At 40.6% G+C, this 11,997-nt stretch overlaps 1 long non-coding RNA gene across 1 annotated transcript; it reads left to right on the forward strand.

Annotated features, from left to right (window-relative positions):
- Nucleotides 1–1,843: 1,843 nt before the first annotated feature.
- On the forward strand, nucleotides 1,844–10,235 carry LOC123064275 (uncharacterized). The gene is made up of 4 exons (XR_006430661.1): nucleotides 1,844–1,929; nucleotides 2,006–2,095; nucleotides 7,584–7,688; nucleotides 9,979–10,235. It is a non-coding gene; the product is annotated as an uncharacterized lncRNA (long non-coding RNA).
- Nucleotides 10,236–11,997: the final 1,762 nt, after the last annotated feature.

Raw genomic sequence — 11,997 nt, forward strand, 5'->3', positions numbered from 1 at the left:
TAAGGTTGGTATAGACTCACGCAGATTGCACACTCTATGGTGCAACCAATTCAGACGGCCTTCATGCCAGGACGACATATACTAGAGGGTTTTGTCGTTCTTCAAGAAACTCTTCACGTAATCCACTCGAAAAAATTAGACGGTGTTATCTTTAAAGTGGACTTCGATAAGGCCTACAATAAAGTTAAATCGCCATTCTTACAACAAACCTTGCGTATTATGAGTTTTTATACGGCCTGGAGAAAGCAGGTCGAATCCTTTATTAAAAAAGTAGTGTTGGGATAAAAGTTAATGATGATATAGGCCGTTATTGCCAAACACAAAAAGGTTTGAAACAAGGCGGTCCTATTTCTCCGGTCTTGTTCAATATTGTCGCTGGCATGCTGACAGTCCTAATTTGTCGAGCCAAGGAGGATGATCAGGTGGGTGGGGTAATCCCCCATTTGGTAGATGGTGGGGTTTTCATTCTTCAGTATGCAGATGAAACCATTATATTCATGGAACATGATTTGGGCTAAGGCTAGGAACATGAAACTGGTCTCATGTCTCTTCGAACAACTGTCTAGCTTGAAGATTAATTTCAACAAGAGTGAACTGTTCTGCTTTGGACGCGCTAAAGTAGAACATGACAACTATAGACATTTGTTTGGGTGTGAGTTGGGGTCTCTCCCATTTAGATATTTGGGAATACCAATTCATCATTAGAAGAAGCTGACCAACAAAGAATGGAAGTGTTTGGAGGATCGATTTGAGAAAAAGCTAAGCTGCTGGAAAGGCAAGCTTGTGTCTTATGGGGGTCGGCTAATCCTGATAAACTCTGTAATTACAAGTATGAGGATGTTCCTATTGTCCTTCTTTGAAGTACCAGTTGGGGTACGGAAATGACTAGACTTCTATCGTTCAAGATTCTTCTGGCAAAGTAATGAGTACAAATCTAAGTATAGGTTGGATAAGTGGGATATAATACACAGGACAAAAGATTAAGGGGACCGGGCATAGAATACCTCGAGATTAGGAACAAATGTTTACTTAGTAAGTGGCTATACATGCTATCCATTGAGGATGAGGGGGTCTGGATACAATTATGGCGCAACAAGTATCTACACTCCAAGACGCTTGCCCAAGTCATGCCGCAGCCGACTGAGTCACCTTTCTGAAAGGTCCTCATGCGGACTAAGGTAGCATTTTTCTCGAGGATCAAATTCAATGTTGGGAACGACAATTTAACTAGGTTCTGAAAAGATGCATTGCTACTAAAATGTGCCCATTTGTTAGGCACCATGAATAAAAATGTTGCGATGATGTTGAATATGCGTCAGAGATTATACATTGGAAGGATTAGATGGTCAAGATCACACAGTTAAATGAGATCGGGCCAGTGGGGAAGCAACTGGTTGGTTGAAAGACGCCTAGCTTTGGGCATTGAATAAACTACGAGCAACAATGAATCTTAAATCACAGAACCTCAAATATAGTGGACATCGTGTAACCGTATTGAGAATGCGGACATCATGTAAGCGTGCAACCAGTATTGAGCATGCCCGCATGCGACGTGGACTCCCTTGCATGAACACCCTAAAAACTTTCATACACCATACTTACCGCTTTCCTCGGTCCTTCTTCCTCAACCGCTCGCACCTGGCTCTCCTCCGGCTATAGCATCGCACACTGCAGCGTCCGCACAAGGAAGCTAACTATCTATGGTTTCCCGGAACTTTCAGGACCCGAAACTTCAGGGGCTGCCTGAAACTTTCTGACCATGCAGAAATGTATGGTGACGGTTCGATTTGGGGGCTATAGCTATAAATAGCCCCCTTATTCCCGTGACCAGAATGTGTGGTAACTTCTTCATTGATTGTAACTCAAGTTTTTCGGAGATCTTCCTCCCCTTTCACTCAAACTTGTTGATTTTGGGGGACTCAAAGACAAGTGCCCGATCTATACTCCCACCAAAGAAAAAGTTGATTGCCACTTCTTTATTTGATGGATTTTGTTACTCTTGCAGATTGGAGACTCATAGACGGTTGGAGTCCTCGGGGAGAAAATGATTTGTGATTTTTCCCGTCGTCTGTGAAGGTTTTGAGATCGCCTCAAGGTATATCACCAGTGGTTGGGAATCACCTTCTTGGTGATATCTCAACAAGACCCACCCCTCCAACACTAACTAGTTTCCCTCCAAAGAAGTGAACATCGAGATACATCACTGTCTTCGGTGTTTTCGGTTATCTCTTGCCCTAACTCATTACTTGTGGTTTATTTTGGTCACTTAACTGTGTTAGCACCATATAGATTGTTCATCTCACTACAATTGTTTAAGATCTGGTAAGTAAGGGATTAGTAGAAAACCTATTATTAGACTACCATTAGCAAAAAATCACATGGAGAAATACTTTTAATGAGCATGGTCCTAATCAAATCAATTGAGTTAAACGTAACATATATTGTTGTGATTTGTATCTATCACGATCCCTGGATAAGACATTATTTGCAAAGATTGATTCGTTGTAATCCTATAATCAATTGTAACCTTATCGATCAAGTGTCATCCATGTATAAATACGAGGAAAGTCCCTACGGGGTTTCTCACATCAAAACATTGTAGTATTTGAGTTGGTAACAGAGGCAAGATGCCGCGGTTGCGGCAACGACAGAACCAACCTCAAGTCCCAAGTTTGATCCCTATTCAGACATTGTGTCGCAACCGCTTCAATCATGCGTACTAGTTCATGTCCATAGTGTACTACAAACCAGTGCTGCGGCTTCGCTGGAACGCTCACGATGATCCTCGGGCTGGAGCACATGATTAAAGCGGTTGCGGCATTGCCTGACTTTGGAGCAAACATGGCTCTTGAGATTGCTTCCGCCATTGCCGCGTATGCGCCTACCATGGCCACGACCAGCTGTGTCGACGGTCAGGATTCGAGCTACATAAAATGCACATTATTTGATGTCAGACCAGATCACAGAAAAAAACAGAAAAAGAAAGGCGGATAGGTTTGCGAATATTCGTTTCTGAGCCCAGGCTCAGCTGCACCTGATATCATTACCGTCCAGGTGACATGTGGATCTGCGCCCGAAGTAGTATTCCTGGTCGTATCCGCACCGTACTACAGATAAAAATGAAGTGGACGATGTGCTCATTTAAAGCAGACCGCGTCGTCGATGTTACAACGGCTCAACACCAACCACACCGCCTGGTCCGGTTCTGTTCCGGCCTGAGCCAACACACTGACAAACAACAGGCATGGAGTTCTGTGTCTGTCTGACTGGAGCACTGTATAAAAGGAATAGCTAACTCTGTTTGCTCATTACGAAACCAATTGTTTTGGTATTTCGCCATGAATTTCAAACATCTGCCCGATATTTTAGTCATGGAAGTTTTATTTTGTAAAGATCCATCTTGATGCCAGTACCCAGAGCAATTTTGGTTGACTGAAGGTGTACATAATTAGCGGAAGCAAACAGCTGCTGCGTTTTAGTCATATGACGCCGCTCGCTAATGTTTAAACATCTGCTGGATATTTTAGGCATGGAAGATAACAAAATCAGTCAAACTTGATGCCGCTGCCCCAAGCACTTTGATCAGACTGAGGTGTGAAACTGTGAATTAGCGGACCCAAAAAAACAGCTGCGTATTCAGTCATACAGGCGTTCAAAACGTCCTACCTGCCTGACGCCGCTACCCAAAGCCGATTTTGCGAACAGCAAACTCGAAACATCGGACAGAAAATGGCAACTGGACATCACCTCTTGGTCCATCCTGGAGCCTTTGGGTTCAACTTTCCCGGTTGATTGTGCGGATTGCGTCAGTGAAGCATTTCTTCCGTAGCCGGAGTGCCGGCCGGACGCACAGTTGGATTCCTCCGCCAAGTACGGCTCCGCTCCTCGATGCGGCAGCAGGGATAGGGATTAGGGATAACCGGATCTCAATGTTCCAGGCTATCGGCAAACTTCTCCCTAGGAGGAAACCTGGGATCATATCAGGGAAAGACTAGCTGTGCTGAGGGCGAGCAAAACCTGTAAGGAACTACAGTGGAAACTACAAGAAGGGCAACAAGAGAGAGAATCTCGTAAGGGGAGCTATCGACTGAATCTTGTAGAAATTTCAAGCCGTTCCACTTTAGGCCACCACCGAATCGCCAGCGGAAGAAGCAGCCGCCGCCGCAGAGGGGATACCATACCAGCGAGCTATGGCGAAGGCGTACATGAGAGAGACACACTCACCCAGCATCATCTACACACTGGTGATGGATCAGGTTTTCCTGACGTTCTGTTCCTCGGCTCAAGACAGCACCGTCACGGACACATCTCGCCGCTGTACGAAAATGGCCCACAAAACGCACTGTTCATCATTGTATACCATCTGTATTCCCTTTTTTAAGCGAACCACGTCTGCTGTGTCAGCGCCGGTTTTTACCATCCGGACGCAACTACCAACGACAGGGATTTCAGGTGCAGCTGAGCTCCAGCACCAAATCGCCCTTCTCGATAGGTTTGTAACTACATTACTTTGTGCTGAGTAAATAGGCAATTTTTTGACTAATTTAATTCATAGATAAATCAGTAGCATGACATTGACAGAATTAAGGACATACTGATTCTGATCTAAACAAGTACACGTACTATGCAAACCGTAGACACATCTACACATAATGTCAATACTGCTAATACGGAAATAAACAGGAGCGAGATAAACGTGTTATACCCTCCAATAGGCCAGGCAGAAGCCGCGGCGGCGGCGGCGGCCTTCTTGTCGGCCTCGAGCTTCTCGGCGAAGAGACGGTCGACGTCAGACCGAGACATGGTGATGATGAAGGCGACACGTATACATAAAGGAAGTAGATGAACGGAGGCGAGCAGTCGTGTAGTCGCTTTCCAAAAACCTATTCGGACCTCTTCCGTGGGATCCGAGGAGGCGGGGTTTCGGAGACCTGCTCTCCCGTCGACCGTGTATGCGGCCGGCAGGATGGAGTCACCAGCGGCAGCAGCAACAAAGGAACGATGACGGACGTGCGCGTGGAGCAGACGTGATCTATTCGTCGCGGCTAGGGTTAGGAGACGACTCACACTTATATAGGCGCGACCGCATGCCCAAGTCGGTGACAGCCCCACGATCCGACGTCTCAGATCGTGGCCCAGCTGTCAGAAACTCTCCGTTACTGACCGACAAAAATAAATGCATAGGTTTGAGCTCGGCTCGGCTTATTCCCGCAACCAGTGGCGTGTTGAGCAGTGCGCGAGGGCCTCTTTTATTCCAACCCTCCAATAGCATGTGGAAGAGAAACCCTTATAAGTAGGTCCAACTTCTCTCCAACTTCAGGGTGAGACTAAACTTTCCCACTATATCTGGTGCCAACTAAACCCACATGGACCCTTAGAGATTTTCAGAAATTGCTATACGGGCCTAAGTCCATTTCAAATTTCAGCACTTTGTGGTGCAAATGTGTGCAGGATTCGGTGGAGGTTCACGACACTTGAGAGGATTGAGGCGACATGCTTCAAGAACCACGATGACGTAGCCCATTTCAGAACTTGGAGTAGCAAGCCGGTTCTGTAGCTGCTCTATTATGTCAGAACACTTGAGAGGGATGAAAGCAAAACAGTAGCAGTAGCGAAGATACTGCGGAACTTTCCTCACTCGTACCCTGCTCCCGCTGCTCCTGACCCTTCTCGTGATGCTCGTCCTACTCCTGACCGGAGCTATCCACGACCGACGACGACAAACAGGGCAGATTATGATCTTCTCTGAACTACTGTAGCAACAAACAGCACAGCACTCTGTCTATATTATATCCCCGCCTCCGTGTTTGAACTTTTCTTTGAAACAGAGCTTCCTAATTTACATGTTCCGATCCTTCTGTGTGAATGTTAAAGAGGAAAACCAGCCTTGCGTTGCAGGAATGCTACAGGTTGTCTGGGTTCAGAGCATAAGAAGAATGGTAAAGCTTTCAACAACCTCCAAATTGTAGCAGATCTTGCCTGTCCGCGGTTTTAGTTACGGGAAGGCCACCTCTCCTCTGCTTCTTCTTGTTGATGATACTGTTCTTTCTTGAAAATGAGTGCCAACGTTTTGGTGAAATGTTGATTAACTTCCGTTTCATCAAATTTCTGGCTCAATATATATTCAATATGAAGGAAAGGTCATGCCGAATTTTCGTGTTCTTCCATGTTAGCTTCTTTATTTGAAGGGGCGGGGTTGCATTCGGGTCATGGAATTAATCATTGCTTCGATTTGTATATAACAATATTAAATATTTATATTAAAAAATCAACATCTATTTTAAGAAACAAAATTAATAGCAATAAATAAGAACAATAACCAATGGGAAAACCGATAAAAACTGTTTGAGAAGAACACATGAAAGGAAAAGCAAAGAGGAACAAAGCTAGGTCTTCATAAGCCTCCTAGACGAGGCTAACATACATATCACAGTAAGCTATATATAGCATTTGCAAATCATGAAAGGCAACGCCCCCTAAGGCCTTGCTTGTTTCAGCTTCGCTTGGATTTTAATCACCTGTGGATTCAATTCAGTGGCAAAGCTGATTCTTCGCCACCAAAGTACCCTTCGAGGTGTTTCAGGAAATTGCACTAAAAATGGCCCAAATCCAGATTAAGTTTCACTGGCAAAGCTGATTCCAAATAGATGTTTGTTTCAAATTCAAGATTCGGCTTCACCGGCATAATTGAATCCGGTCCCAGAATCTGAAACGAACTTTTATAAAGAGCAGACAAATTGCAAAGAGATGTTGCAAAACTAGAGAACTTTTATAAAGAACGCGATGCAATGCCCCCCTATGTCATGGTCATTTTGTCAAAGTGCAAACAAATTACAAAGACACGTTGTTTTGCGTTGGGCCCATTGAGATTCTCTAGTTCTCTTCTACGATGATCTTTTTTCAGGTTTCTTCATTTTTCTCCATTGGTCTTTTACTTATTTTCGGAATTTTTGTTTTTTCTTGGTCTTTTCCTTATTTATTTTCCCTTTTCTGCCTTATTTCATATTTTTTATTCATGAATAATTTTCAAATTCATGAGCATTTTTCTAGATTGAAGAAAATTTTAAAACATTAATGTTTTCAAATATGAGTGCTTCTGAAAAATATGAGAACATTTTGAAAAATTACAGATAAATTGTATAAAATAGAAAGATAAAGTTTTATATCATTTTATTAAAACTCATTAATGTTTTCTAAAATTTAAGAACATAGTATATAAAAGTGTTATGTCTTTTATTTTTTTACATATTTCCAAACATCCGTGATAAAATGAAAGAATATCTGACATTATTTAATCTTTCAATCACATATTTTGGAGACTAATAAAAAAAGCCGACAACCAGTTTACAATAGAAAACCATTCTAGAATAGTTAGAAGCCCACGAAGGGAGCACCTTGCAATTGCCTGACTGTCCGTCCAATCAGCGAGAAATAGAAGGACTCGGCCGATAGTGTTGCCAACAATTGATTTGTTATTGTACATGTATATATTATTTTACTAGCAACGATATGCTTTCTTCTGTATTGAGCTTTTAGTTATCTATGTATTTTATGCTTCTTACTTTCTCTATTTTAAATGTAAGGAGATTTGCTGCTGGTTGGAATGCTTCCGGGGTGTCATGATCATTCTTCCTGGAATAGAATAATCGAGTGCAATATGGGCTAAAACAATGAGGGGCCTCGCAGGGGTTAGTACGAAGTACACTTACTTTCATTGGCATGCCACATGCAGCTTACTCACATAAAATTTATGCTCCCACCACTTTGCGGACTGAGCGTCTGCTTTTTTTGTTGTTGCTAAAATAGACTAATATATTTCCATTTAATCTTTTAAATAGTGTCTATGTTTTTTAAAAATGTGTACACCTCTCTAAAAAACAATTAACGCAATTTCGAAATATTATGTACTAAAATTTTTCATGTAACTAAAAAAGAGTTCAAATATTCAAAACTATATTTGTGTAGTTTAAGAAAGTGTTCACAATTTTAACAATAATGTCTGTATATTTGAAGAATGTGTTAATGCATTTTTTGAAAACCATTCACATACTTAAAAAATTATTATCATATTTAGAATAACAAAGAAAATTTAAAAAGTGTTCAGTTTGTTCATTAAAATATTCATCTAATTTTTTAAAGGTTCACGCATTCACAATATATTAGTGTAATCTGAACTGGTGTTCATATATGTTTAACAAAAAAAATCATGTATTAGACGAACTGTTAATAACATTTTAAACACTTTTGAAATAATAAAAAAGTGTTCACTTATTTTTAAATAAATATACTTATCTATTTAAAAGGTATTCACACAAAATTTGTGTAATATGAAGTAAACCCACACATTTTTGGAAGTGTTCATGAATTTAAAAAATATTTATTCATTTTTCTAAAATTTATGCATAAAACAGAACACTAGGATGAAGATAAATAGAAAAGAAAATGAGGAAAATTGAAAATGAGATAGAGAAAGAAAAGGGTACAAAAACTGAAAAGGTAAATGTAGAAGAAAAATTTCCACGAAAGGCGAGTGAAAACATGATGAAAACTCGTCCCCGGAAAAAACAAACACAAAACCTTAATAAAATGTAATCACCCCGTCCGATACTGGCAAGCCCACGTCAACTTTTGCACTCGAATAGCTCCACTAGTGTGAAGCGTCGTGGGGAGGAAAGATCCTACTAGGCTCTTAAGACGACGAGCCGTCTATAAACCTTGCCCTATGCACACCGCCTTAATATAACGGACCAGCCTATAAGACTTCATTGTGTAGACGGGGTTTTTCAATATTAGAAACCTTCGTTCTTTTTCTTAGCCAGGTTTTCTATCTTTTTCTTCTCCTTTTTTAATCATTTTCTTCATCTTTTACTTTTTGTCTTTACCAATACAAAAACTAAGAACAATTTGTTTAAATTGCAACTTCTTTACTTTTCTAACTATGTGAAAAAAATCAAATTCGTGATTATTCTTCATTTTTAAAAAATTACAAGTATTTTCCAAATTAACGAACCATTGTTCAAATTTGTGAACTTTTTTTATAAGAATCCCAGAAAATTGAATTCATGAGTTTTTAATAAATTTGTGAAAATTATCCATAATGATTTTTTTCTTAATGTACAAAAAAATACCAAATTCGTGAACTTTTCTAGAAAAGGGAATGTACAATTTTTTTATCTGTAAGATAAGTGATTTTAGACCTTTTTTTACTTGGCAATTCTTTAGATATACCTGAACTAGTAGCGAGCAAACACTAGGTAATGGGCAATGACCCGCCTAGAGGCTGCACGAGCACTACTATGCGATTTGGTCCGTGAAGCACGAAAGTGGACCATCCCCAAGGCATATGTATGTGGGGCCTAGTATGAAAAATATATCCTCAAACTTCTGCTGTCATTTGTAGTAGTGTTGCCATGTATCGTACAAACATGCCAAAGCCACGTGTGAATCCGTTTATTTCCAGGCATGTTGCTACTTGCCACTCATTACGACAAAATATTGGCGTATCACATGGAGCTGAGTGAGCCAGTGGGTTGGCTTTCCTTGATAACGATTTCTCGTTTCAGTGATACCGATTTCCGAAACTAGATTAACACTTGATCCTTGTTGTATGTTCATGCTTTCCGAGCTGGATCACACAAGAGGGCCCAGAAAATACCTCCAAGTCAGAGGGGGTAAATCCCATCTCACTCAACCATGCCTCGCAACATAGATCTTGACTAGCCTGAAATCTACCTTTTTGACTACTGATACGACTCCAACGTATCTATAATTTTTTATTGGTTCATGCTATTATATTATCTGTTTTGGAGGTTTTATATGCATTAATATGCTATTTTATATTATTTTTGGGACTAACCTATTCACCTAGAGCCCAGTGCCAGTTCCTGTTTTTTCCCTATTTTTGAGTTTCCGCAAAAAAGGAATACTAAAAGAAGTCCAAACGGAATAAAACTTTCGCGATGATTTTTCTTGCACCAGAAGACAACCAGGAGACTTAAAGATGAAGTCGGAAGAGCCACGAGGCGGCCACAAGGACGGAGGGTGCGCACCCCACACTTGTGGGCCCCACGTGCACCCCCAGACCTAATTTCTTCGGCTATATATTTCCATATACCCCCAAACCAACAGAGGCATCCACGAAAACATTTTTCCGCCGCCGCAACCTTGTGTACTCATGAGATTCTGTCAAGGGACCTTTTCTGGCGTCCTGCCGGAGGGGGATTCGATCATGGAGGGCTTCTACATCAACACCATTTCCCTTCCGATGAAGCGTGAGTAGTTTACCTCGGACGCACGGGTCCATAGCTAGTAGCTAGATGGCCATTTCTCTCTCTTTGATTCTCAATACCATGTTCTCCTCGATGTTCTTGAAGATCTATTCGATGTAATACTTTTTTGCAGTGTGTTTGCTGAGATCCAATGAATTATGGATTGATGATCAGCTTATCTATGAATATTATTTGAATCTGCATGATTTGATGTCTTTGCAAGTCTCTTCAAACTATCAGTTTGGTTTAGCCAACTAGATTGGTTTTTCTTGCAATGATAGAAGTGCTTAGCTTTGGGTTCAATCTTGCGGTGTCCTTTCCCAGTGAAAGTAGGGGCAGCAATGCACGTATTGTATTGTTACCATCGAGGATAAAAAAGATGGGGTTTTCACCATATTGCTTGAGTTAATTTCTCTATATCATGTCATCTTACTTAATGTGTTACTCCATTCTTTATGAACTTAATACTCTAGAGGCATGCTGGATAGCGGTCGATGTGTGGATTAATAGTAGTAGGTGCAAGCAGGAGTCGGTATACTTGACACGGACGTGATGCCTATATTCATGATCATTGCCTTAGATATCGCCATAACTTTGCGCTTTTCTATCAATTGCTCGGTAGTAATTTGTTCACCCACCGTATTATTTTCTATCTTGAGAGAAGCCTCTAGTGAAACCTATGGCCCCCGGATCTCTTTTCCATCATATAAGTTTCACATCTACAATTTTAGTTTCCGATCTACTATTCTTGCAATCTTTTACTTTCCGTTCTATAAACCAAAATACCAAAAATATTTACTTTATTGTTTATCTATCTCTATCAGATCTCACTTTTGCAAGTAACTGTGAAGGGATTGACAACCCCTTTATCGCGTTGGGTGCAAGTTTGTTTGATTGTTTGTGCATGTATTCGGTGATTGTGCGTTGTCTCCTACTGGATTGATACCTTGGTTCTCAAATTGAGGGAAATACTTATCTCTACTTTCCTGCATCACACTTTCCTCTTCAAGGGAAAAACTAGCGCAGGCTCAAGAAGTAGCAGCAATAATTTCTGGCGCCGTTGCCGGGGAGACCTACGCCAATTCAAGACATACCAAGTACCCATCATAAACTTTCATCTCTTGCTTTACATTATTCGCCATTCGCCTCTCGTTTTCCTCTCCCCCACTTCTAAAGCGATTTTTGAAAAGATTTGCCTTTTCTTCGCCCCTCTTCCATTCGTCTTTCTTGCTCGCTTTTTGTGTGCTCGTGTGTTGGTGTGCCTGCTTGTCTTTATGGCTCAACCAAAGAATGTTGATCCTCAATTTAGGAGGTTAGAAGAAATTGAAAATAATGTTAGAAGTTTCATGTCTTTACAATTTGAGCATAATAGTTTCTTTAGAAATGAGCTTAAAGAGCAGAAAAGTTTTATGGAGTATATGAATAAAGAGCTCGATGATATGTCTAATGAATTTTATGGTTTGAAATCTTAGTTTGCTCATCTTGAAAATTTATTTGGCCAAATTTCTGATAAACAAGCTACCTTAGTAAATAAAATGGCCGCTAAACCAGAAGATTTAAATAATGATGAAGATCTTAAAGTGATTGATGTGACTTCTATTGAATCTTTGTTTTCTAATATAAATCTTGATAAATATGGGACTAGATATGAGTCAACTTTAGTCAAAAGGCGTCCCAATGATTCAGAGTTTTTAGATCTAGACGCAAAAATTGATAAAAGTGGGATTGG

The sequence above is a fragment of the Triticum aestivum genome, chromosome 3B (genome assembly GCF_018294505.1).
Source record: "Triticum aestivum cultivar Chinese Spring chromosome 3B, IWGSC CS RefSeq v2.1, whole genome shotgun sequence".
NCBI classification, from domain to species: Eukaryota; Viridiplantae; Streptophyta; class Magnoliopsida; order Poales; family Poaceae; genus Triticum; species Triticum aestivum.